General features: G+C 49.0%; 1 non-coding gene across 1 annotated transcript; it reads right to left on the bottom strand.

The window, feature by feature from the left end:
- Nucleotides 1-706: 706 nt before the first annotated feature.
- On the bottom strand, nt 707-842 carry LOC133762608 (U4 spliceosomal RNA). Its single transcript, XR_009866285.1, has one exon. It is a non-coding gene; the product is annotated as a U4 spliceosomal RNA (small nuclear RNA).
- Nucleotides 843-25,377: the final 24,535 nt, after the last annotated feature.

Raw genomic sequence — 25,377 nt, 5'->3', positions numbered from 1 at the left:
GGGGATCCTTCTCTGCCTCCTCCCTGCTCTCTCCTCATAGGCAGCTCACTGACCCCCTCCTGACTGGTGTCTCTCCATGCTCGTGGAGAATCAATGTGGCTCACTCACTCCCTATCCAGTGCGTCCTGCTCTCATTGGGCATGATACGGATGCCTCTGCTTTGACTTCTTATCTCTGTGGGAGCAAGAACCTGGAGCAAGGATGAAGACACCGGGGCCCATAACACTGTTGGGTAAGAGAGGAGAAAGACGGAACAGGATGAGGATGTCAGCCTTTCACCAATAAGCTCAGTGGTGACTGTAAATATATTTTTTAAGATTTTATTTATTTATTTGAGAGGCAGAAGTACAAACAGAGAGAGGGAGAGAGAAAGGAAGGTCTTCCATCTGCTGGTTCACTCCCCAAATGGCTGCAATGGCCAGGGCCGGGATGATCCGAAGCCAGGAGCCAGGAGCTTCTTCCGGGTCTACCATGCGGGTGCAGGGGCCCAAGACTTGGGCCATCCTCTGCTGCTTTCCCAGGCCATAGCGGAGAGCTGGATCAGAAGAGGAGCAGCCGGGAAACAAAACAGTGCCCAGATGGGATGCCGGCGCTGCAGGGGGAGGCTTAGCCTGCTACACCACAGTGTCGGCCTCAGTAAATACTTTTTTTTTTTTTGTAGATGTTCTTTATCCAATGAGGAGATTCCCCTCTAGTCCAGTTTTAAGTCATGACTGACATTGCTATAATCATGTGCATTTGCTTCTTTAACCTTCTTCAGGTCCAACAACGTATTATTCAATTAGCAATGATCACGCCTTGGATAAACCTCATTGGCTATGATACTGCCACTGTGCAAAGCTAAAATAACAATGTATTATTCAAGATGGTTTGGGCTGCAAATACTAGATTAAACGAGACCAAATTTTTTTTAAAGATTTATTTATTTATTTGAGAGTCAGAGTTACACACAGAAAAAAGGAGAGAGAGAGAGAGAGAGGGAGGGAGAGAGAGAGAGGGAGGGAGAGAGAGAGAGAGAGAGGGAGGGAGAGAGAGAGAGGTCTTCCATCCCCTGGTTCACTCCCTAATTGGCTGCAACGGCTGGAGCTGCACCAATCTGAAGCCAGGAGCCAGGAGCTTCTTCCAGGTCTCCCATCCGGGTGCAGGGGCCCAAGGACTTGGGCCATCCTCTACTGCTTTCCCAGGCCATAGCAGAGAGCTGGATGGGAAGTGGAGCAGCCAAGACTTGAACTGGTGCCTCTATGAAATGCTGACATTGCAGGCTGTGGCTTTACCTGCTACGCCACAGCGCCGACCCCCAGACCAAAATTTGATTCATTTAAAAAGAAGTCCATGTTTGTCCCTCCTGAACAAGACATCTGGACATGGGCAGCTTCAGGTTGGCTAACTCAGCACTCAGGAATGCTGGGCTCTGGATCTCTTGGTTTTTTCCTCATGGTTGCAAATTGGCTGCTGAGGCTCCACGCATCACAAGTAGGTAGGAAGTAGAGGATGCACTCCTTTAAAAAAAAAATCAGGAGGAAATTCTCTCTCAAAAATCCAATATACTTTTTTATGTTGTCAAAATAGGTTCACACCCAAGCCTAAGCCAATCTGGCAAAAGGAGTGGAATTTCCATGAATGGAGTAAATCAGTATGCTTAGTAGAGATGCCGTTTGTGTTTTCAATGGTGGTGGTGAGTTGTGTAGGTTGTCTTGCTCAGTGCAGGACATCTAACAGCCTCGGCTCTCATGTCACTGTGGCAGTGTTATCAAACTTCCTCTGTAGGGGGCAATACCACTTCCCGTTGTGAGCCTTTGGTTTAGACCAGGGCATGGGCCCATTTCTGCCTTGTAATATCTCCCAGAAGAAGGAGGAAGTGGAGGTTGGGGTAGACAGCCACGGGAGAGGAAGAAGTATGTTCGTGTGGAGCCAGAGACCTGAGTGGGCCCAGGGGGCTTCCACCTTCTCTTGCAGGGCCTCCAAGACCAGTGGCACTTACCTTCCTCCCAGCAGGTGTTTCCAGGTGGCAGCAGAGGTCCTAACTTCCCACCGACTCAGATTGTGGGAGAGGGAACCTGCTCTTAACCAGGCTCGCTTCTTTCTCCATGGGACCTTGTTCTAGCGGTGAACAGTCTTGGGAAGGCAATTTGAAGATCATAAAGGTTCTTTTTTAAATTTTTATTTATTTTATTTGAAAGGCAGAGAGAGAGAGAGAGAGAAACAGAGACAGGCAGACAGAGACCTCTCATCCATTGGTTCACTCTCCAAATGCCCACAAGAACCAGGACTGGGCCAGACCAAAGACAGGAGCTTGGAACACAATCCAGGCCCCTGACGTGGGGGCAAGGACCAAGGAACTTGATTTGTCTTCCTGCTGACATCAGCAGGAAACTAGAGTTGAGATTGGAGCTGGGATACAAACCCAGGGACTCTGATGCGGGATCCCAAGTGGCATCTTAACTTCTGTGCCAAACACCTACCCCCAGGGAGGACCCTGAAGCCCAGCCCGCTAACAGGGTTTGTTCAGGGGTGCCAGTGGCATGACTGACTGAAGACTGGAGCAAACACTGCATGGTGAGTTCTCAAGGACCAGCTTTTCTCTTCTTTCTTTTTAAAGATTTATTTATTTGTTTGAGAAGCAGAGTCATAGACAGAGAGAGAGAGAGGTCTTCCTTCCCCCAGGTCACTCCCCAAATGGCTGCAACTGCCAGAGCTGGGCCAGGCTGAAGCCAGGAGCCAGGAGCTTCTTCCCGGTCTCCTCTCGGGTCCCAAGCACTTGGGCCATCTTCCACTGCTAGCCCAGGTGATCAGCGGAGAACTGGATCAGAAGAGGGGCAGCCAGGACACGAACCAGCACCCACATGGGGTGCCAGTGCTGCAGGCAGAATCTTAGCCGACTGTGCCACGGCACCAGCTCCTCTCTCATTTCTCATCTCTCAGCGAAATTCCGCATTTACCGAGGGCTTACTAGGCATCCTGGTACACGAATCGATTTATATCATTTGTCATTTTAACTCTTAGGACAACCTTATGAGATGGAGGCTCTGATTGTCCTTACTTCCCACAGCAGGAAATGGATGCTTACAGGGTTAGGGAAGCTGCCCAAGGTGGAATTCCGGAATCAGCGCTGTGAGCGACGACACCACACTGCTCCCCGCTGACATAAGCCCGTGTTGTCTTTTGCTGTTGCTTATCCTGGGTAGCAGCAGCAAGACATTCTCCAAGGGCCAGGCGACCCCTCCAAGGCTGTCCCTGTGGTGCCAGGGTCTGCCCACCACATGGAAGAACCGCAGAGTGAAGACGAATTAAATTTACCCTGACTGCGGATGACTGAGGAGGGGCAGCCGACGCAAAGCATGACTCAGCCATATTATTTTGCTTTTTCTAAAAAGAAAACTCCTTATTAGATCAACAGTGTAACTATTAGGGTATATCTTAATTATAACCTAGACTTTACAGTTCTCAAGAAAAGATATGATTAGGGCAAAACCGAAATATGGCAATGAGTATAAGTTGTCTCACTCAAGTATTATTTTCAATTATTCCCTATCTAAGCTTTGGCTTGCTTTACTCTTTCCCCATTGTCTGAGTGATTCCCGGCATTGTGAAGTTCTTTTGCTTGTGCAGGGCTTCCAGGAATGGAGACCAGCCTCCGGCAGCTTTCGTGTAGACACACTTACTTCTAAGTGGCAATTCCTTGGGCATTTGAAGTTATTCACAGGGACTGGCGTTGTGGCATAGTGGGTAAAACCACCCCCTGTGATGCCGGCATCCGTATGGGCGCCTGTTCAAGTCCCAGCTGCCCCACTTCTGCTCCAGCTTCCTGCTTTGGTCTGGGAAAAACAGTGGAAGATGGTCAAGTCCTGCCACCCATCTGCAAGACCTGGAAGAAGCTCCTGGCTCCTGTCTTTGGCTTGGCCCAGCTCCTGTCTTTGTGGCCATTCGGGGAGTGAACCAGCGGATGGAAGATCTCTCTCTCTTGTTCTCTTTCTGTAACTCTGACTGTCAAATAACTAAATCTTTTAAAAATGAAGTTATTCATAACTGCCCTCCCAATTCTTTTGTATGCTTATGCATCCATCTACCCACCCATCCATCCACCCATCAATCCATTTATCCATTCATACTCCCACACATCCACTCACCCATCTATCCATCAATCATTCACTCTCCATCTATTCACCTACCCACTCATCTGTCTACCCATCCATCCATCTACCCACTCATCCATCTACCCATCCATCCCCTCCTCCTGTCCATGCACCCATACATCCACATTCACTCACCCTGCAAATCTTTCATTCAACAATGATTTATTGAATTCCTACTTACTGTGACCCTACTACATTTTACGTGCCACATCATGTTCAGCAAAGATTTTTACTTAAGAGCTACTTTTTAGTTTCAGACTGCTTTTTTCCTAATTCTTCCACTACTAATTTTGTAATTCAGAATAGAAAAGCCTACAGAAAAGAGCTTCCTACCGAGTGTGCATCTCAATGCCTCACTGTCTGTGTATTCAGGCTGAGTAGGGTTTACAACATGGTATCTGCTCAGTGATGAGCATGGGAGGAAATTATGTCATTCCTCTTCCATAAAGTGCTGCGTTTCTCTCTGCTTATTGAAAATAGGATTTACCTAATTGACTACATCACTAACATAGTATTCTGATTTCTTCCTCTCAAATGGGACAATTTTTACTGAAAAGCCAAAAACAATCTCTTTCATTGTGTTATTCTTTTTTTTTTTTTTAGTTTTTTTTTTCTTTTAGATTTATTGGAAAGGCAGAGATACAGAGAGAGGTAGAGACAGAGACAGAGAGAGGTTTTCCATCCGCTTGTTCACTCCCCAAATAGCTGCAATGGCTGATCTAAAGCCAGGAGCTTCTTCCGGGTCTCCCATGTGGTTGCAGGGGCCCAAGTTCTTGGGCCAACTTCCACTGCTTCCCCCAGTGCGTTAGCAGGGAGCTGGATTACAAGTGGAGCAGCTGGGGCTGGCGCCGGGGCTCAATAGGCTAATCCTCCGCTTGTGGTGCCAGCACACTGGGTTCTAGTCCCGGTCGGGGCTCCGGTTTTGTCCAGCTCTCTGCTGTGGCCCAGGAGTGCAGTGGAGGATGACCCAAGTCCTTGGGCCCTGCACCTGCATGGGAGACCAGGAGGAAGCACCTGGCTCCTGGCTTCGGATTGGCGCAGCGCGCCGGCCGAAGCAGCCTTTAGGGGGTGAACCAATGGAAAAACTGTCCACTCTGCCTATTAAAAAAAAAAACCAAAAACCACAAATGGAGCAGCCGGGACTTGAATCAGTGCTCATATGGGATGCTTGCACTGCAGGCTAGGTTGGACTGGCTCGGCTCCAGCCCTTGCGGCTGTTTGGAGAGTGAATCAGTAGATGGAAGACCTCTCTCTGTCTCTCTCTGTAACTCTGCTTCTCAAGTAAATACATAAATAAATAAAATGCAATGGCATGATCACAATTCCATTGTCTGTTTTATTAATCCTTGCCTTAGTCCATTTTGTGTTGCTATAACAGAATACCACAGACTGGGTAATTTATGAAGAAAAGAAATTTATTTCTCACAGTTCTGGAAGCTGGAAAGTCTAAAATTAAGGTGCCATCTAGTAAGGGCCTTCTTACTTTGTCAACCCCTTGCAAAGGGGAGAGAGAGGGCGATAAGGCTGCAGGTTAAAGGCATCCTCTTCTGGGGAACCTCTCCTGTCCCAGCTAACCCACCCCCAGATGACGCCGTCAATCCGTTTGTGATGGCAGAGCTTTTGTGACCGCATCAGCTCTTGAAGATCCCTCCTCTCCCTGGGATAAAGTTTCCAACACACGGACACTGGGGCACACATTCAAACCAGAGCGGTTCTTACTCAACTTTGGCCCATTTGTTTACCTGCCTTCCCCTCCCTCTCCTGTCTCTTCCATTTCCTTTTATTTTATTTTTGTTTTTCTTTCAATCCAGGATCTGATCAAGAACGATACATGGCGTCTATGTTTCATGCTTCTTTGTTTTCTTTTTTTGACAGGCAGAGTGGATAGTGAGAGAGAGAGAGACAGAGAGAAAGGTCTTCCTTTTTGCCGTTGGTTCACCCTCCAATGGCCGCTGCAGCCGGCGCATCGCGCTGATCTGATGGCAGGAGCCAGGTGCTTCTCCTGGTCTCCCATGCGGGTGGACTTGGGCCATCCTCCACTGCCTTCCCGGGCCATAGCAGAGAGCTGGCCTGGAAGAGGGGCAACTGGGATAGAATCTGGCGCCCCAACTGGGACTAGAACCCGGTGTGCCGGCGCCGCAAGGTGGAGGATTAGCCTGTTAAGCCACGGCGCTGGCCCTTTGTTTTCTTTTAATTAGAACGGTTTCTCAGCCTCTCTCCTCCTTCTCCTGACATTGGTGGTTCTGGGGAGTCCGAGTGAGTCGCCCTGCAAAATGCCCTCCGTTTGGACTTGTTGGATGTCTCCCAGGCAAAACCTCAAGTTCAGTTGTTGGCAAGAGTGTCACACGCTGGTGTGTTCTCAGGCCTCCCATCAGGGTTCATGCAGTGTTGGTTTGAAGGTTGCTGATGATGCTGTGATCAGTAGGCTAAGGTGGGAACGGCCAGATCCCTGTACCACCGAGGCACCGTTTTCCTTTGTAATTAATCAGTCATCTGAAGGGGTGATACCTTGAGGGTTGTGTGAGTATCCCCCATTGGTCTTCTCATTCAGTGGGTTTAGCATCCACTGATAATGGATGCGTTATCCTTTTGAAGTCTTACAATAATCCTGAGAGCTGAGTGCTACGAACATTTCCAAGGAGGAGAGCCACAGCTAATGAGGAACACAGCTGTCAGCCAGGTCTGGCTGCCTCCAGCCGGCACGCTCATCCTTCCCGCAGCATACCAGCTGCAGACAGACTCTCTCATCTCTTTTGCTCCAGGCAAGGCAAGAAAAAAGTGATATTTAAGATCATAGAAGACACAATGTATTTCATCTCTCCAGTCTCTTCCTTCTTATCCCCTGAACACTTTTTTCCTCCTGAAGCCTGATGTCTCTGTTACCCAAAACATGTTAGATAAATTATGCTCCTGTGTACTGGACCCTAGACTGTGGCCTGAATTTGACCCCAGAGTGCGGGACCCTGACTGCTGGCCAGCACCATGCCATGAGCCACGCAATGACTTTCTTTATGGGCCACTCAAATGAGAGAAAGACCCCAGCATACATCCAGATGATTACAGTGGACTTCCTGCTGGGTTCTTCCAGAAAGGGGCATCTTGGGAGATCCAGAAATGGGGGTGGGAAACATATTTATCTATTGATATGAAATTTGCCAGTCAAGAACTGGATTAAAGGGTTGTAACACTAAAACAGGAAGAGATCCTCTAACCTGATCCGCTTCCTGTAGAGGGGAAGGCACTGAGCGGTGGGACTGTAACTGGTGTGACCAGGGTCATGGCTGGTGCCAGCAGATCTGGGGCGGGGACTGTGGCTTCCTGTGTGTGGAAAATACCTTCACCTGTCCACTCAGGAGACGGACCTAAACTCAGGAAGTGCAGGGAAAGTGACTCCTGATTGTCCATCTTGCAAGAGCAGCTGCCTCATGAGCAGGCAGGTGCAGGGCAGTTACAGAAGCAATTTATATTCTAGCATGCAGGTCCCTGCCCTGGTTCCTCAGCGGCTGAGCACTATGGGGTGTACAAGCTTCCCGGATGTTGCCAAAGCTACAAAGTTACCTTCCTCATTCCCATCCAATCCTGTTTGCCTTGTGAGTTTTGCTACATCTGCAAGTGAGCTAACAGTAATTTTCCATTCTGTGTTGAAAATGGACCACTGAGTGTTTTCTTACAAATCCTTCCTCTTTTTATTTTTACATTTTTGGATGCAATTTTCACTCTTATTTTTGCTCTCAAATCGTTACTCTCTTTTTTCTAATTTAGTTCAGGACTCTGGCTACCATTATGAGAGAGGTGAGGATTGAAGCCGCTATATCTTCCATTTTCCAAAGTAGCCTCCTAGCCAGCCTGTTATAGGGGTCATCATTTTGAGCATTCTCTGTCAGTTTGTTGGCCAAAGTGGTTGGCCAGTGTAATGCCTCTGGGATGGCGTGTTCCTCCTCATAGCCTTGTTTTCTGAGGCATCTGAGTATATTCTATCCTCAGACAACCCTTTCCAGCTTCCTCCTCCGACAACCCCTCTGTCTTTCACATAAATAAAATAAATCTTTTTTTTTATTATTATTTATTGCAAAGACAGAGTTACAGAGAGAGGTAGAGACAGAGAGAGAGGTCTTCCATCCACTGGTTCACTAACCCAGATGGCTGCAATGGCCGGAGCTGTGCCGATCTGAAACTAGGAGCCAGGAGCTTCCTCCGGGCCTCCCACGTGGGTGCAGGGCCCCAAGGACTTGGGCCATCTTCTACTGCTTTCCCAGACCATAGCAGAGAGCTGGATCGGAAGTGGAGCAGCCAGGACCAGAACCGGCGCCCATATGGGATGGCAGCGCTTCAGGCCAGGGCTTTAGCCTGCTGTGCCACAGTGCTGGCCCCTAAAATAAATCTTTTTTAAAAAGAAAGAAAGAAAGGAAGGAAGGAAAGGAAGGAAGGAAGGAAGGAAGGAAGGAAGGAAGGAAGGAAGGAAAGAAAGAAAGAAAGAAAGAAAGAAAGAAAGAAAGAAAGAAAGAAAGAAAGAAAGAAAGAAAGAAAGAGAGAGATGAACCGTAAACACGAGAGGCAGAGTCTGGGCATGGAGTCCTTCTAACCTTAAGGATGATAAGGTGGAGGATACAGCCAGCACAAGTTAAGGAACGATCCCTGCTCCCTCTCAGAGCCCATCTCATCCTAAGTAGCACTATTGGGAGCCATTTGGGATTTGCCCCTCATTCACTCTCAGTCCTAAACCTGATCTCACACAATCAGGTCACGTCCCAGGAGATTAATTCCTGCCTCAGACACATATAAAAATGACCCCTCAATTTGTTCTGATGATGAGCATTTTTTAAAATATTGGAACTCGGGGGCTGGCATTGTGCTACAGTGCCAGCATCCCATGTGGACGCCAGTTCGAGTCCTGGCTGCTCCACTTCCCATCCAGCTCTCTGCTAACGGCCCAAGAAAGCGATGGAAAATGATCCAAGTTCTTGGGCCCTTGCTACACACATGGGAGACCTGGAAGACACTCCTGACTCCCGGCTTTAGCCTGGCCCAGCCCCAGCCATTGTGACCATCTGAAGAGTGAACCAGCTGATGAAAGATTCTCTCTCTCTCTGTCTCTCTTTCTGTCTCTGTCTCTCTCTCTCTCCCTCTTTCCATAGCTCTGACTTTGAAACAAACAAATAAATCTTTAAAAAATATATATTAGAACCCAGACTCCCTTCTGCTTTATCCACGGCACCGTCAATTTTCTCCTGGACAATTCTTTGTCTTTTGGTTGATGTGTCATGGAAGCAGCTCCAGTGTCAATCAACAATGTGGCCTCCTTGGCTTCAGGTCTCACGGTTAAGTTCATCATCCCCTGTGGGACCCACTTGGAAGGAACCCCTGGCCCCCCTAAGCCTCATCAAAGTCATGGGGGGGATTACCTTTTCTTTTTCTTCCATTCTAGGCATTCTCTCTTGAGGTGCCCTGTCTCTCCACACTGTCACCTGCACTTACAGCCTTAGGAGTGGCCCTCTGTGTGTCCCTCCCAGCTGTTTGTTGAAATTTGGGATTTCCCCACCTCTGCAAGGGGGATTCTGATCCAATCTCTTTGTATCTAACTCTTCTGCAGTGGAAACGTAACTTTTGATTTTTGCTTTTGTTTTTCCTCTTGTATTGTTATGAGAACTTTCTGTACTTCCCTTAATAGTTTCTTAATTGATTTCTCATTCCACCCATCAATCTTTTGTAATTGCTTTGTGATATCAGGCCGGCTTTTAATTGCATAATTAATTTTTAAAAGTCCTTATCCCGGTGGGTCCTCTGGGTCCAGTCTGGGTATTTCCTCATTTGATCTCTGAATCTCTGTAGAAAAACAGAGGGTAGGGGTCTCCTCTTTTTCCTGTTGAATTTCAAATGCCTTAGAGACATTTTGTGACCTGGGAATGGACTCGGGGGTTCCTTTCATCGTTAGCTCTCTGAGAGCCCACATTTGTTCTTCATCCCTGGGGTCACCATCATTCCACTCAGGATCAGCATCCGGAAGCTCTGTTTGGTTGATAAAACCCCCTGCCCAGGAGGACATCCTTGTCCCCAGATGGCCATGGCTGCCATCTTAACCATTCCTCTCCCTTTCCCTCTTGAAGGGGGACCACGGGGGTCAGCTCCTGCGTCCAGCAGAGAGCATAAGCAATCTCTTCTTGTAAGGATGGGGTTTTTGTTGTTCCCATGGCAAACAAGAGCCCAGCACATCCAGGCTTCATCTGAACCAAACTTGGGTCAAAAGATTGAGAGTTCATGAGTTGTGCCTTTAGGCCTAATAAAGCAGCAATAATGCATTGTCTTTTTGCTTTTCTCTTTTCCTTGTCTGAGGGGCATCCCCCCAGGACCCCAACATCCTCCCCAGTGGACTATCTGGGGGATATCAGAGGGAACCTTGTCGCCACGCCCCCACCCCCACCCCCACCGACCTAGAATTCTTATTTCCCATTTTTGACCAGTCTCTGTGTCTGAGTTTCCCTGTGTGCTCCAACCCTCATAATGGAGATTTCCTGCATGGCACCCCACATTTTCCTGCGAGCTCAACCCCCCGGAGTGGAGGTGCCTTGCACCCCGTGGGACCTGCTTCATTTCTGGTCATTTCCCTCACGGAGGACAGAACCGTGGACTGGGACTCCGCACCCACTTTGTACCTAGGACATGTCTCAGTCACACACTCAGCCTCTGAAAATGCCCAGCCACAGAGGTAGTACTCGCAGACGCGTTTCTCCTACCTTGGCTTGTGCACAAGGTTGCCTGGTTGCCGCGGGGCCTGCCTTGGCTTTTCTCTGTCACCTCCACTGTCTTCCGAGAAACAGTCTCGGGCTTTTCTGTGGCTCCTGTGCGCAGTCAGGGCACTGGGAAGGAGCAGGCCACCTGCTCATGTGCAATGTATCCCTCCCTCTGCCGGAGCCCCTCCCCCACAGGCACAGAGATCCTGGACAAGCTCTCAGCTGTGTGGAGCTATCCTCACCTGTCCTCGTGAGACAGGGACTCAGACTCAGACTCAGAGAGTGCGGTGAAAGTGAGACTTTTTTTAAAATTTATTTTATTTGAAAGTCAGTTACAGTGAAAGAAGGAGAGACACACAGAGAGAGGAGAGACCTTCCATCCTCTGGCTCACTCCACAAATGCCTACAACAAGCAGGGCTGGGCCAGGCCAATGTTAGGAGCCAGCAGCTTCATCCGGGTCTCCCACATGGGTGCAGGGGCCCAAGGACTTAGGCCATCCTCTGCTGCTTTCCCAGGCACATTAGCAGGGAGCCGGATCAGAAGTGGAGCAGCTGGGACTTGAACTGGTGCCCATATGGGATGCCGGTGCTGCAGGAGGAGGTTTAACCTGCTGTGCCACAGCACTGGGCCCCAAAAGTGAGACTTTGCTATCAGTCTTGCAAAATTGGGTGTCTGCTGAGCAGCCACACCCAGAGCAGTTATAGCAAGCAAGTTATAGCCTAGCACGCAGGCCTTTCGCTGGCTCCTCATTGGCTGAGTGCTGTGGAGCATACAATCTTCTTGCCATGGCCAAGCAAACCCTCCTACCTGCTCTTGGTTCATCTGTTGCCCTTTCCCACCCCTTCCCTTCTTGGATGTGTCCTCTGGAAGGCATTTATTCATCCCTTTGTTCCTTCATTAGTTGCTTCATTTTAAAGAGATTTAGTTATATATTTGAAAGGCAGAGGAAGAGAGAGAGACAGTTAGAGCTTCCATCCACTGGTTCACTCCCCAAATGGCCACAATGGCTGGGGCTGTCCAGGCTGAAGCCAGGAACTCCATCTTGGTCTCCCAAGAGGGAGTTGGGGGCCCAAGCACTTGGGCCATCCTCCCATGCGTTCCCAAGCATATTAGCAGGGAGCCAGGTTGGAAATGGAGCAGGCGGGACTCGAACAAGCACTCCAGTATAGGATGCTGGCATGCAGGTGGCAGCTCAGCTCACTGCGCCACGGTGCCAGCCCCAGTTGTTTCATTATTAACCAATGTTTATTATTTTCCTATTGTACATTAAGCACAGAGGGCACAGAGCCAAAAGCAACACAGCTGGTGCCTTGCAGGATGCTATTGCTTAAGGGAGGAGGGGAATACAGTCATCACTTTGTATCCACAGGAGATTGGGTTCAGCCGCCCGCCCCTCCCAAGCAGATACCAAAATCCACAGGGGCTCAAGTCCCTTCTATAAAGTGGTGTGATATTTGTATATAACCTACGCACATCCATCTGTACTTGGTGCTTTAAATCACCTCCAGATGACTTATAATACCGAGTGCAATGGAGATGCTATGTGAATAGTTATACTGTGTTGTTTAGGGAATGAGGCAAGAATAAGAGGCCGCCCATCTCAGTTCACAGCTGTTTTCTGGGCTCCTGAATACCTTTGATCTGTGGGTGCTGAGTCCCAAGGCTGTAAGACTTGCAGGCCCAGCGGGCCGGCTGTGTTATCCATCCCCACGGCACGGTGCACCAAGTGCCGGAGTGACGGTCTCATTGCCGCAGAAAAGGGAGGGACGCCCTGAGTTCATGTGACCCCTTGGGGATTTGCTGGGGGAGGCAGGGCCTCCGGAGGAGAGGGGAGGTAGGTATGGGGAGCAAGGAAAGAGCCCAGTGGGGCTCGACTGTGTGTGCTGGGGGAACTTGGGGAGGGACCCAGAAACACACTCTTTCACAGATGCAGGGGGAATTGGTGTGGCTGGGGCTGCAACTGCTGCCGGCCCCGAGAGACTACAGCTGTGTTCCATTCAAGGATTTAAGGGGAGAGGGAGAGCCTCCTCCAGGGCTGCCGGTGTCCAGAGCTTGAGCCTGTGGGCGTGGCGTTGGGGCTGGGGGAGGGAAGAAGTGAGGATGCTGAGAAGCCAGAACCCAACTGCCCCAGGGCGCTGATGGCAGCCGCAGCTGCAGGGGCCTGCGATCTTCCTGCTTGCTGCTCCGTTCACGGCATAATGGACACTTAGTTATAGGATCTAAACTAAGCCTACATCTTACGCTGCACCAGGGAATAATCGCATCGCCAGCTGGGAGGAAGGACTGTGCCGGGCTGATGAGACCGGAGCACAGGCAGGAAAAAGTTCTGGCTGCTCGCTTCTGTTCTTGCTGCTGCCCCGCGACAACGGAGGCCAATTAGGAGACATCTGCTCACCTGTCAGGGAGTTGGCCGGATGCCTTCGCGCAGCGTGGCTCTGGGCTCTGCTGGCCCTCCCTCCCGAGCCCGCCTCCTAAAAACAGTGACAGTTGGATGACATTTTCCTGTGCTGGACCACGGATTACCTGGCTCATCCTTACATCACTAGTAAGATTCTGATCTTGCACAGGAAGAGGCAGAAGCCCAGAGGAGGAAAGTTACCTGCCTGCAGTCACACAGCTAATAGATTCCGGGAGGAACCAGGACTGAACCAGGCACAGGGATTTCTGAACCGGCAGAAGCAAAGCGGCCTCTTAGTCCCCAGAGGATACAACTTGGATAGGCAACTCAGCACACTTGTTATGATGTATCATTATATTATTTATTCCTCTTGTGGTTCATTAGATTACAAATTCTGTCCAGGGCAGGATGTTCCTTGAACATCCTCCACGGAGTTCTTGGAGACCAGCCCCGTCCTTGTCCAGAGCAGTGGATGCTTCACGTATATTTAGGGATGAATGACTAACGGCTGCCCAGCCTACATGGCCTGCTTGGTGTTTTGACAATGACACTAGCAGGCGAAGCCACCGAAAGCAGGCCATCCCCAGATCTGCCTTTCACAGTTACAGGAGCTCTCTGGCCCATGGGAGATTAACCAGAGCTGTGCCTTTCCTTTTCTTTCTTTCTTTTTTTTTTTTTCCTTGCTGCGTCTCCTATAGCTTGCACTCATTCTGCGATTCACTTATTCCGTGGCTCTTTCATGGGCGTCTGTTCCAACAGGGCCAGGTGCTGTTCCAGGCAGAGCAGTGGTCAATATAGATAAAAATGCCTTCTCACACCCAGCCCACAGTCCACTGGAGGAGCAAACAACAAAGGGTAAGCAAATACAAAGCCCTTCGTACAATGGGATAAGAGCGTGGGGGGAGGCAGGCATGAAGTGTCAGGAAGCCAGGTGGCCAGAGGAGCTGTGATCCATTTTCTGTTACCATAACAAAATGCCCAATGCTGACAACTTATGAAGAAGACCACTGAAGGGCTTTGACAGGAGAGGGGCAGGACCTGACTTTCCATGTCATCCTGTAACCTGACCCTTTGCGCATCTGTCTGCTGCCCTCTCGGCTGGGAGGTTCTGGAAGGCCAGGTCTGCACACATGTTCCCCGTGCTGAGCCCAGGACCCGGCACACAGCTGCTGTTTCAGTCCGTGCCTGTCCGCTGAGTGAGCACGGGACCGGCACAGCAACGGCATGAGAGGAGCCAGGGTTGGGGGCCAGCAGGGACCCAGAGGAATGGCGAAGGCACCTGAATGAGGAAGGAGGGGTTTTATGGAGCAAGTGCTTCTATGTAAAGGCCTGGAAGAAGGCAAAGGCTTTCCACTGATAACAGAGAGAGGCAAAGGTGAATTCGGCTGAGCAGGGGACAGGGACAAAGGCTGGGAGGCAGGAAAGTTGCAGGGCCAGCTAAGAAGACATCCAAGAGATGAAGGTTTTGGGTGGACAGGGTGAGAGGAGTCCTGTGATGACTTGCACATCAGGCGCGGAGTGGGCGGGGAGCCACTGCAGGATCGTAGTGGTGCGTATCTGCTTTGGAGGGCAGGAGTCAGCCCATTAGGTGTTGGCTGCTAGCTCAGTCCTGGCTTGCGTCCAATGAGGCCAGCAGGGAGGGCCAAGGATGGAGCTGTGTATGGGCAGATGGGGCCTCCTGCTGTGGCACTGTGCACTGTGTCAGCACCAAGTGGAGAAGCACTGTCGTGTGCAAGAGCGAAGAGTCCGTCTATTACGTCACAGGAAGCTCTGGGGCCTCCCCTCTGTGGAGCCCGTGCCTCTGCCCAGTGAATGATCTAGCAGTTTCCTTGGGTGCGTTCCGATGGGCACCCAGGTTTAGCCAGAGCGGCTTTGCTTTCGTTACCCGGCTCATCCACCTCGGGCAGCCTTTGTGTGAAGTCAGGCAGCTAGGAGGCTCACTTCATTTCTTCTCCTGGGCCGGCAGGGAAGAGGTGGCAGGCTCTGTCCCTCTGTGGCACGTAGCTCCTCTGCTGTCTTGTCTGAAGTCAAGGATTGGTCACAGGGCTTCAGGAGGCGTCCAGTTGCTCCAAGCAGGGGGATGGCAAAGGCGGGTGTTGCTGGTTGCTGCCAATGCGCCTCCCGTGCTTTCTGATGGGACAGGCTGGAGGCGGCTTCCCAGTGTGCCTGCAGCCTGCGGTATGGTGCCCCTCATTGTCCTGCAAGGAACGCCCTGGGGCACGGGCACCTCAGGACACAGAGGCAGGGGGGCAACCCTTCTAACTAGCACGTGTTCACGACTGGGCAGTGGGCAGCTGGGGTAGGGGCAGGGGCAGGATGGAGTTGCTAGAAGAATTCCCAGGATCCAGCTTTCAGAGCGTCTACATAAGAAGCCGGCAATTTGGAGGAAGAAACTTGTATCAGGAGCCCCTGGCTTCCTTTTAGTTGCATTCAGGGAAGGGAGCAGGGCCCCGGGACTTACTGAGCCTCCCGTCCACAGAAGCCCCCGGATGGCCGGCGCCGCGGCTCACTAGGCTAATCCTCCGCCTTGCGGCGCCGGCACACCGGGTTCTATTCCCGGTGTGGGCGCCGGATTCTGTCCCGGTTGCCCCTCTTCCAGGCCAGCTCTCTGCTGTGGCTCGGGAAGGCAGTGGAGGATGGCCCAAGTGCTTGGGCCCTGCACCCCATGGGAGACCAGGAGAAGCACCTGGCTCCTGCCATCGGATCAGCGCGGTGCGCCTGCCACAGCGCGCCTGCCGCGGCGGCCATTGGAGGGTGAACCAACGGCAAAAGGAAGACCTTTCTCTCTGTCTCTCTCTCTCACTGTCCACTCTGCCTGTCAAAAAAAAAAGAAAGAAAGAAAGAAAGAAGCCCCCGGAGGCGAAGACCTCCACCTGAAGCGCCATCCTTAGAGGAGCCAGAGACATGCCTCACACTGTCCGTCACGCCGAAGTTGGAGACAGCACTGTCCCATGGCCTCCCTGTGCCCCCAGGAGGTCCCCTGCCATGCCACTGGGTTCTCTACAGGCAGTGCACACGCCCTGGAGAGGGGCTGCGCTGGCCCTTCCTCCCGTGTTAGACCGAGACAACAGGAGATACCAGGCGAGGTGGGCATATGGATCTGATGAAGCATGGGGTCCTGACTGCTCCCTGGAGCTGCATAGGATGGGTGATTTTTAATTTATTTTTTATTTTTGGTTTCCCCTCTTCTGTAAGGATTAATAGGCAACTGCACTAAAACAACTCTCAGTGTCTACCAAAGGCTTTAAAAATATTGTTAACTTTTGACCTAAGATTCCAACATCTAGGGATGTCACCAAAGAAATTAGAGATAAGTAGCAAGTATTTAGGATAAGGATGTTTATCATAGCAATATTTATAATAGTAAAAAGCTATAACTATTACAAGTTGCTAGCTCAGAATCTCTGACGACATATTTACAATTTTTAAAATGTAAAGAACTATGAAATATTTTGTATAGGAAATTACAATTAAATTAAATTAAATTAAATTAAATTAAATAGCTGCTATTACAGCTATCCAAATGCCTTCCAGCCAAAGTTAACAAATGTTGACATTTTGCCGTGTCTGCCTAGGAATGTGTAGAAAGGGCTGTGGCACAGGCATCCACATGGGCGCCAATTTGAGTCCCAGCAGCTCCATGCTAAGGCACCTAAGAAAGAGCAGAAGATGGACCAAATGCTTGGGTCCCTAGCACCCACATGGGGGACCCAGATGGAGTTCCAGGCTCTTGGATTTAGCCTGGCCTAAACCCCATCTTATGCAACCAGGTGGGGAGTGAACCAGCAGATGGAAGATTTCTCTCTCCTTTTGTTGTCACTAGGATATGTTGGTGCCTCTTTTTCCTCTTCCTTTATCCACTGCCCCAGAGATAACCTGAAACTGGTATGTATGTTTCTTGTTTAGAGGTTACACATTTATGACATGAATACATCACCTTAAAAGTAACATTTGTAAGCATTTAAAAAAGTTTTAGACTCCTGCAATATATTTTTTTCACTCAACACAATTTCCAAGATTTGCCCATTTTAATTGTTACATGTAGTATTATAATGGCACGTGCATAAATTTTAAATTTGAATTATAGCGGGCCAGCGCTGTGGCACAGCGGGTTGAAGCCCTGGCCTGAAGTGTCAGCATCTCATGTGGGTGCCGGTTCTAGTCCTGGCTGCTCCTCTTCCCATCCAGCTCTCTGCTGTGGCCTGGGATAGCAGTAGAAGATGGCCCAAGTGCTTGGGTCCCTGCACCCACGTGGGAGACCTGGAGGAAGCTCCTGGCTCCTGGCTTCGGATCGGCGCAGCTCAGGCCATTGCAGCCATCTGGGGAGTGAACCATAGGATGGAAGACCTCTTTATCTGTCTCTACCTTTCTCTGTAACTCTTTCAAATAAAATAAATCTTTAAAAAAATTTGAATTATAACAGTTTGATGAATTCTCCAAGTGAACACACCACCCAAGTCGAGGAACAGAAATGACAGAACATTAGCCATGTCCCAGAAATGCCGCGGCTGTGCCTTTCTTGGGAAAAGTGGCCACTGTCACGATTCACCTGTTTCTGAGCGTCATGTAAAGGAATTCCGGGATGCCCTCTGTTTGCCAATGAGTTCATTGATGGTGTTGTTCAGTTCTTCTCTTTCCTAACTAATTTTATTTGGGTTTGTTATCAGTTACAGGGAAAGATGTTCTGTACTCTCTCACTGTGAATGTAGATTTTTTAAAAAAGATTTATTTATTTGAAAGTCAGAAGTTACAGAGAGAGAGAGAGAGAGAGAGAGAGAGGGAAAGAGAGGGAGAGAGGAGGAGAGAGGGGGAGAGAGGGGAGAGAGAGAGAGAGAGAGAGAGAATCTTTCATCCCCTGGTTCACTCCCCAGATGGCTGCAATGGCCAGGATTGGCAAGGTTTAAACCAGGAGCCAGGAACTTCCCAAGTACTTGGGCCGTCTTCCACTGCTTTTTCCAGGCCATTAACAGGGAACTGGATCAGAAGCTGAGCAGCCGGGATTTGAACCAGTGCCCATATGTGATGCTGGCACCACAATGCCCACCCCAAGTGTAGATTTTTTGATTTTCCTTTTAACTCAACTTTTGCTTTAAATATTATTTAGAATTGTGGTAGATTTCTGGTGAATTGACCCCTTTATGATTATGGAATACTCCTCTTTATCTTTAGTAATGTTTTTGCCTTAAAGTCCATTTTCTCTGCTACTAGGGTGGCTGTACCAATTTTCCTTTGATTATCTTCTCATCTTTTGATTTTCATCCTTTCTGGGTACTGGGTATTTGTTTATTTATTTTTAAAGATTGATTAATTTATTTGAAAGACACAGTTACAGAGAAAGGGTGAGAGGGAGAGACACAGAGAGAGACATCTTCCATCTACTGGTTTACTCCCCAAATGGGCGCAATAGCCAGAACTGGGCTGATCTACAGCCAGGAGCATCTTCTGGGTCTCCCACGTTGGTTCAGGGGCCCAAGGACTTGGGTCGTCCTCCACTGTTTTCCTAGGGGCATTAGCAGGGAGCTGGATCAGAAGTGGAGCAGCCAGGACTCAAACCGGTGACCATATGGGATGCCGGTATCACAGGAGGTGGATTAACCCTCTACACCCACCCCGTGGGTATTTATATTTAAAGAATACCTCTTGTGAGCAGCATGTAGTTGAATTTTCAAATCCATATTTCATAATCTTAGATTTATTTTAATATATGCATATTTAACATTTTTAAAAATTTCTTTTTATTAATATAAAGAGAACATATTTCATGTAGTTCACAGATAGAATTCTAAGAATATAATGGTATTTCCCTCCATCCTTCTCACCTGTTCCTTCTTCCTTCCTTCCTTCTTTCTTTTTGCAATAACATATTGTTCATTTACTTTATAGGCACAGGCTTAATGCTCCACTCAATAAAGAGTTCAACAAGTAAAATGCGAAAAGCCCAGTGTGTGGCAGGAATATAGATAAGGGCTATAAACAATCGTCAAATCCCAAAATGTCAATGTCACTCACATACATTAAGCTTTTTGTATTGTATACATTAGCATTTTATCTGTGTCCATTCGCTGCAGTACCTGTGGTATTTGGGATCCTATCTCCCATTTGCCACATTTGTTTTCTATGTGACTTGCCTGTTTAATGTTCCTTTTTCTCTCTTTTCATGCCACTTTTTTGAGTGAGCACGTATCTTGTTGATTTTCTTTTGCTAACTTGAAATGGTTATACATTCTTTTGCTGTTCTTTTGCTCGTAGTGATTACTCTAAAAATGTGCATCCTTGACTTACAGCCTAATACAAACTCTTACTTGAACACTTCCCCCTTGAAGCTGGACCTTAGGTACTCTATACTCATCCGCCTCCCAGCCTTCTATGCTGCTGTCTTCCTGCGTTTGAATTTTATGTGCACCTTAATCTCCACAATATTCATTTACATTCTCCACATTTTTGTCTCCTGTATTTCCACCTGTCACCATTTTTCTCTTGCCTGAGTAAATACCCTTCATATTTCCTTTAAGGGAGCCGGGCAGTGACACATTCTCTGTTTCCGTCTGTCTGAAATGTCTGTGTGTTGCCTCCACGGTGTGAGGGCTCGTGCAGATTTCCAGGTTGGCCATTGTTTCCTCTCGGCACCTTGTCACCGGCGCTCCATGCCTGCATCACCTATAGACAGTCAGGTGGCAGTCTCGGTGCTACCTCTTTCAGTGCTTTATGGTTTTATTGCGGCTGTTGGTTGGTTGGTTGGTTTTCTTCCAGTTCCTGGGAGGCACTTCACCATGATTTTATTTAGACTTATACTGCTTAGGGTTCACAGAGCATCCTGAATCTGTGGGTTGGTATCCTCTATTAGTTCTGAAATCTTACTTCAAAACTTACTGGTTGGAGATGTTTGGCACGGCACGTAAGACACCACTTGGGGCACCTGCATTCCCTATCAGAGTGCCTGGGTTCAAGTCCTGCTCTGCTGATCCTTCTGACCCAGCTTCTGCTAATGCACACTATGGGAGGCAGCAGGTGATGGTTCAAGTACTTGGGTCCCTCCCGCCCATGTGGGAGGGCTGGACTGTGTTCCCAGCAACTGATTTCAGCCTGGCATCCTTGGGTGTTCTGGGTATTTGGGAAGTGAAATGGCAGATGGACGATCTCTGTTTGTCTGTCTCTCTGTCTCATTACCTCTCAAGTAAAATTTTTTAAAAATTTAAAAATTGCTTCCTTTTCATGCAGTTTCATATATGATAAATCTTCTGACTCTAATTCTAAGTCGTTTATACTCTTTTGTGTATTTTCCATTTTAAAAATGATCTCATTTTGGTATTTTCATTGGCTCATATTCTGGTGTCTAAAAAAACTTGTTGAGTTCTTTTTTTTTAAAAGATTTATTTTATTTATTTGAAAGGCAGAGATAGAGGGAGAGGGAAAAATAGGAAGAGAGATATTCCATCTGCTGATTGACTCCCCCAGATGGCTGCAACAGCCAGGGCTGGTGCAGGCAGAAACCACGAGCCAGGAATTTCATCAGGGTCTCCCATGTGGGTGCAGGGGCCCAGGGATTTGGCCTTCCTCTGCTGCTTTCCCAGGCATGTTGGCAGGGAGCTGGATTGGAAGTGGAGCAGCCAGGATTTGAACCCGCATGGGATGCTGGCTTCTCAGGCAGTGGCTTAACCTGCTATGCCACAATGCTGGCCCCAAACTTGAGTTCTTGGTATCAGATATTGAGTTCAATAATTTCAGATATTGTATTTTTTTCAGTTTTAGAATTTATGTTTAAATATATTTTTAAAAAAGATTGATTTATTTTATTTGAAAGTCAGAGTTACAGAGAGATAGAGGCAGAGAGACAGATGTCTTCCATCTGCTGGTTCACTTCCCAGATGGCCACAACAGCTGGACCTGTGCTGATCTGAAGCCAGGAGCCAGGAGCTTCTTCCAGGTCTCTCACAGAAGCCCAAGGACTTGGGCCATTTTCCACTGCTTTCCTAGGCCACAGCAGAGAGCTGAATTGGAAGTGGAGCAGCTGAGACTCAAACCCGTGCCCATATGGGATGCCGGCACTGCAAATGGCGACTTTACCCACCACACCACAGCGCTGGCCCCTCTATTTAATTCTTTAAGAATATAGATTCTAGTTCTTATTTTAAATTATTTCTCTTCATTTATTTTCACCATTTTCCTTCTATTTCCTTAAAGTTACCAATTATACTTATTTCATGGTTGTTGTCAGTTAATTTCTTTTCTTTCTTTCTTTCTTTCTTTCTTTCTTTTTTTTTTTTTTTTTAAGATTTTGAAAGACAGAGTTACAGAGAGGCAGAAGCAGAGGCAAAGAGAAGCCTTCCATCGGCTAGGTCATTCCTCAAATGGCCGCAATGGCAAGAGATCTGCTGATCCAAAACCAGGAGCCTGGAGCTTCTTCCAGGTCTCCTATGCAAGTGCAGGGCTCCAAGCACTTGGGCCATCTCCTACTGCTTTCCCAGACCATAGCAGAGAGCTGCATCGGAAGTGGAGAAGCCGGGACTCGAACTGGCGCCCATATGGGACACCGGCACTGCAGGGGGTGGCTTTACCTGGTACACCACAGTGCCAGCTCTCCCAGGCAGTGTCTTAACCACGGCACCGAATGCCCAGCCCCCGATGTGTTTGGCAGGCTTCCTCCTCCCACGGAGACCCTGCACTCCATTTTGCTTGCATTAGCTTTGGCTTCAAGATGCAGGAGGAAGTTCATTGCTTTCTCGGCCCCTCACTCGCTGTTCCTGGCCCCTCGTGGAAAGAACTCTGGGCCCATTTTTCTGGCTTTCCTTCCTCTGTCAGATCGCAGCACCACACATCACTGTATTGATTATCTTTCAGATGCTATGAAGCAGTTTCTTCTATGTTGTCAAGCTTTTCTGGTTCTTAGTGGAAAGATTGGTCCAAAGGGGTCAGCTAAATCCTGGAGAGGGAATTCTCAGCAACAGCAGGTACTTCAAAAAGTTTTAATTCCATTTTCAAACGTATGTGTATGTGTGTATATGTTTATATAGTGTCAGCTGAAAAGCAGGTTTTAAAACAGTACATGCTGTATGGGATTAATAACTTGGTTAAAACTAGAAGCAGCGGGGCCGGCACTGTGGCACAGTAGATTAATCCTCTGCCTGCGGTGCCAGTATCCCCTATGGGTGCCGGTTCTGGTCCCGGCTGCTCCTCTTCCAATCCAGCTCTCTGCTATGGCCTGGGAAAGCAGTAGAAGATGGCCCTAGTGCTTGGGCCCCTGCACCCGCACACGGCCTCCCCAACAGAGACTGACACATGAGCGTGGGCAGAGAACAAACAGCATGTGCTGAGGGTTTTGAGAGACAGGGTACTTGCAGTTCTGTAGACGAGACAGCCTTACCAAGGGAACCATTACATTGATTTGAAGCCAGAGTCTTTCAGATTTTTGATGGCTTCCATTAGGTACTCGAGCAGAGGCGCGCAATGGAGTGGGAAAATCCAAGAGATTTATAAACCCAAGACCTTTGAGCGAGACTGCTGGAGCTTACAAATGTAAGGGTCTTTTCCTTGCAGCACTGACATGTCTTTCGGGGAAAAGGACTTGCAATCTACCACATCAGAATTAGCTGACGTGATGGTGAAATGCTAGATGGATGCATAGGCAGGGGGTGGGAGAGGGCATCTTGCCTTTGCCTGGGATGGGGCATTTGGGCTGCTTCTCAGAGGCTCAGCTCTTAAGAGTTCACTTTCAGAAAAGCTTGTCGTTCAGCATAGGAATCCAAGCCATCACTGGGAGGGTGGGGGAACAGTCCAGCTCTCATGTGATTGACAGACGAAGGAGGACCCTGTGGGTTTTGGAAGTAGACTGAGAAGGGCAGCAAAGGGTCTCGTCTTGGGGGATGTGAATGTTCAGGGAGTGGGGAGAGAGAAGTTAGGGCAGATGAGCTTTATGTATCATTGAAGTATCACGATGTAATTTAAAAGCCATTGGTAATTTGACCCCCTGCTTAAAATATGACCTGCGCTCAGGAACCACAGTTCCTGAAATTGCACCACCAGGCCTGCATTCCATTTCCCCACTCCTACTTGACTCGAGTCAGGCCTCTAGGGTGACTCTGTCCGTCACTGAAGGGGCTTAGGGCAGCACCTGGAAAGATGAGAGGTGGGAATAAGAGACCCAAATCCTGTGCACTTGACTGGCTGGGCTTTCTTTGCAGAGAGGCCCTGTTTAGACACCACGTCCTGATGTCAAACAATGGCTCTGCTGCTTGCTAGCTGGGCACTAGGGGCTAGTTTTTCAAAACTTCTCTGGATTTCTCCTTTTGTAAAGTTAAGAGAAACCATTTTATCTACTTCATAGTGTTGTGGTGAGGATTAAATGAGTCCACACATGTAACAACATTCAGAACAGTTCCTGGCACATAGTAAGTGCGCAGTAAACATTTCCCATCATCCTTACTAGCTTTCGGGGTGGCGGCACCTGCTGTTGCAAAAGCAGTTCCTGTCTCAGCCCCAGCCAAGTTGCGGGAGCCCGCGGCTGAGGCTGCGAGAACAGGCGCGTGTTCTCAAGCTCTCCATTTCTCAACTGCGAACACTTTGAAACGCTCTTCAGTCCTTTCTTTAGCAAACTTCATGCTTATTCTAAGCCCTGTGTTTAAGCACTTGGGATTGCGAGGTGGTTCAGAGACAAGTTTTGCTTAATTAAAAAAAAAAAAAAAAAAAAAGACAGTATGAACTGAGTGCGGCCAAGGCAAATGCCTCTGACGGAACCGTGCACAACTTGGTTGTAGCCATTCCTTGATGAGCTTCCGGTGCAAAGGACCAAGAGCGTGGGTGGGGACTCCAGGCAGGTCCAGTGCTAAAGAGGCTGGGGTGCTGGCTGTTGGCCCTAGTGGCTCACAAGTGTGCTGAAATTGGCCTCCTGCGGCATCCTCCCCCGGTCCTGCGGCTTGCTGCCCACAACGTGGTGGGTGGGGATTATTCCAATTGCCAATTTAGCCTACCTCTTTTGCCCCCTGGGCTGGGTCCGGACTCTCCCCCTCCCCCGCTGCCTGTGCTCCTCCCACCCCCAGATGCTCGCGCTGGTTCCTCTGCAGGGATGTGGCTGGGGCAGACTCGGTGAGACAGTGGCTCTGCTGGCTTTGGTCCCCTCTGGAGGAAGGGTGTTTGGGGCTGGGTGGCTTGTTTGAAGAGGGAAAGAAGCAGGTGTTGCGGGAATGGTGAAGTGGCATGGAGATGGAGGATTTAAATGTTAAGGGGTGGGTAGAAAATGTACCAAGATATTTTGAGGGCTAAATTTGTTCTGGAAGTTAAATGCATAGAATGTGATGAATCAGAAGAACAAGAGCCACTTAAGATTTCTAAAGCCGTTGGGTTGCCCAGGCGATACACAGACGTTTTGTGGATGGTTTCTTATTAGCAGTCAACATTCACACAGCACTTCACCTCCTCAAGTATTCATCCAGAAAACCAGGGGCTGTTGGTGACGGCCGGAGAGCCAAGACCAGAGAGAATCTGCTCAAGGTCACACAGCCAGCTTGCCACAGGGCTGACAGGAGATCCCAGCTCTCCCTGCATCGCCTGGCCACCTGCAAGGGACCCTCACCTTGCTCTATTTCTCGTGGTGAATGACGTCACCCACCTCCCAGTTGCCCAAGTAATGTGTCTTTTTTCTTTTTGCCCACTCCTCACCTGCCTTGTGCCTAATCAATCACCAAGACTAAAAAAAAAAAAAAAAAGAGGGGCCAGTGCCGAGGCTCACTTGGCTAATCCTTCGCCTGTGGCACCGGTACCCTGGGTTCTAGTCCCGGTTGGGGCACTGGATTCTGTCCTGGTTGCTCCTCTTCCAGGCCAGCTCTCTGCTGTGGCCCAGGAGTGCAGTGGAGGATGGCCCAAGTGCTTGGGCCCTGCACCCACATGGGAGACCAGGAGGAAGCACCTGGCTCCTGGCTTCAGATCGGCGCAGCGCCGGCTGTGGCGGCCATTTGGGGAGTGAACCAACGGAGGGAAGACCTTTCCCTCTGTCTCTTTCACTGTCTATAACTCTACGTGTCAAATAAAATAAATAAATACATTTTTAAAAAGATACATTTTTTAGACACTTAGAGACAAAGAGAGAGATCTTGCATCTGCTGGGTCACTCACCAAATGCCTGCA

The sequence above is a fragment of the Lepus europaeus genome, chromosome 6, assembly GCF_033115175.1.
Source record: "Lepus europaeus isolate LE1 chromosome 6, mLepTim1.pri, whole genome shotgun sequence".
Lineage (NCBI taxonomy): Eukaryota > Metazoa > Chordata > Mammalia > Lagomorpha > Leporidae > Lepus > Lepus europaeus.
The sequence above is the reverse complement of the archived record's forward strand: the minus strand, read 5'-3'. Positions and strand labels throughout refer to the sequence as shown.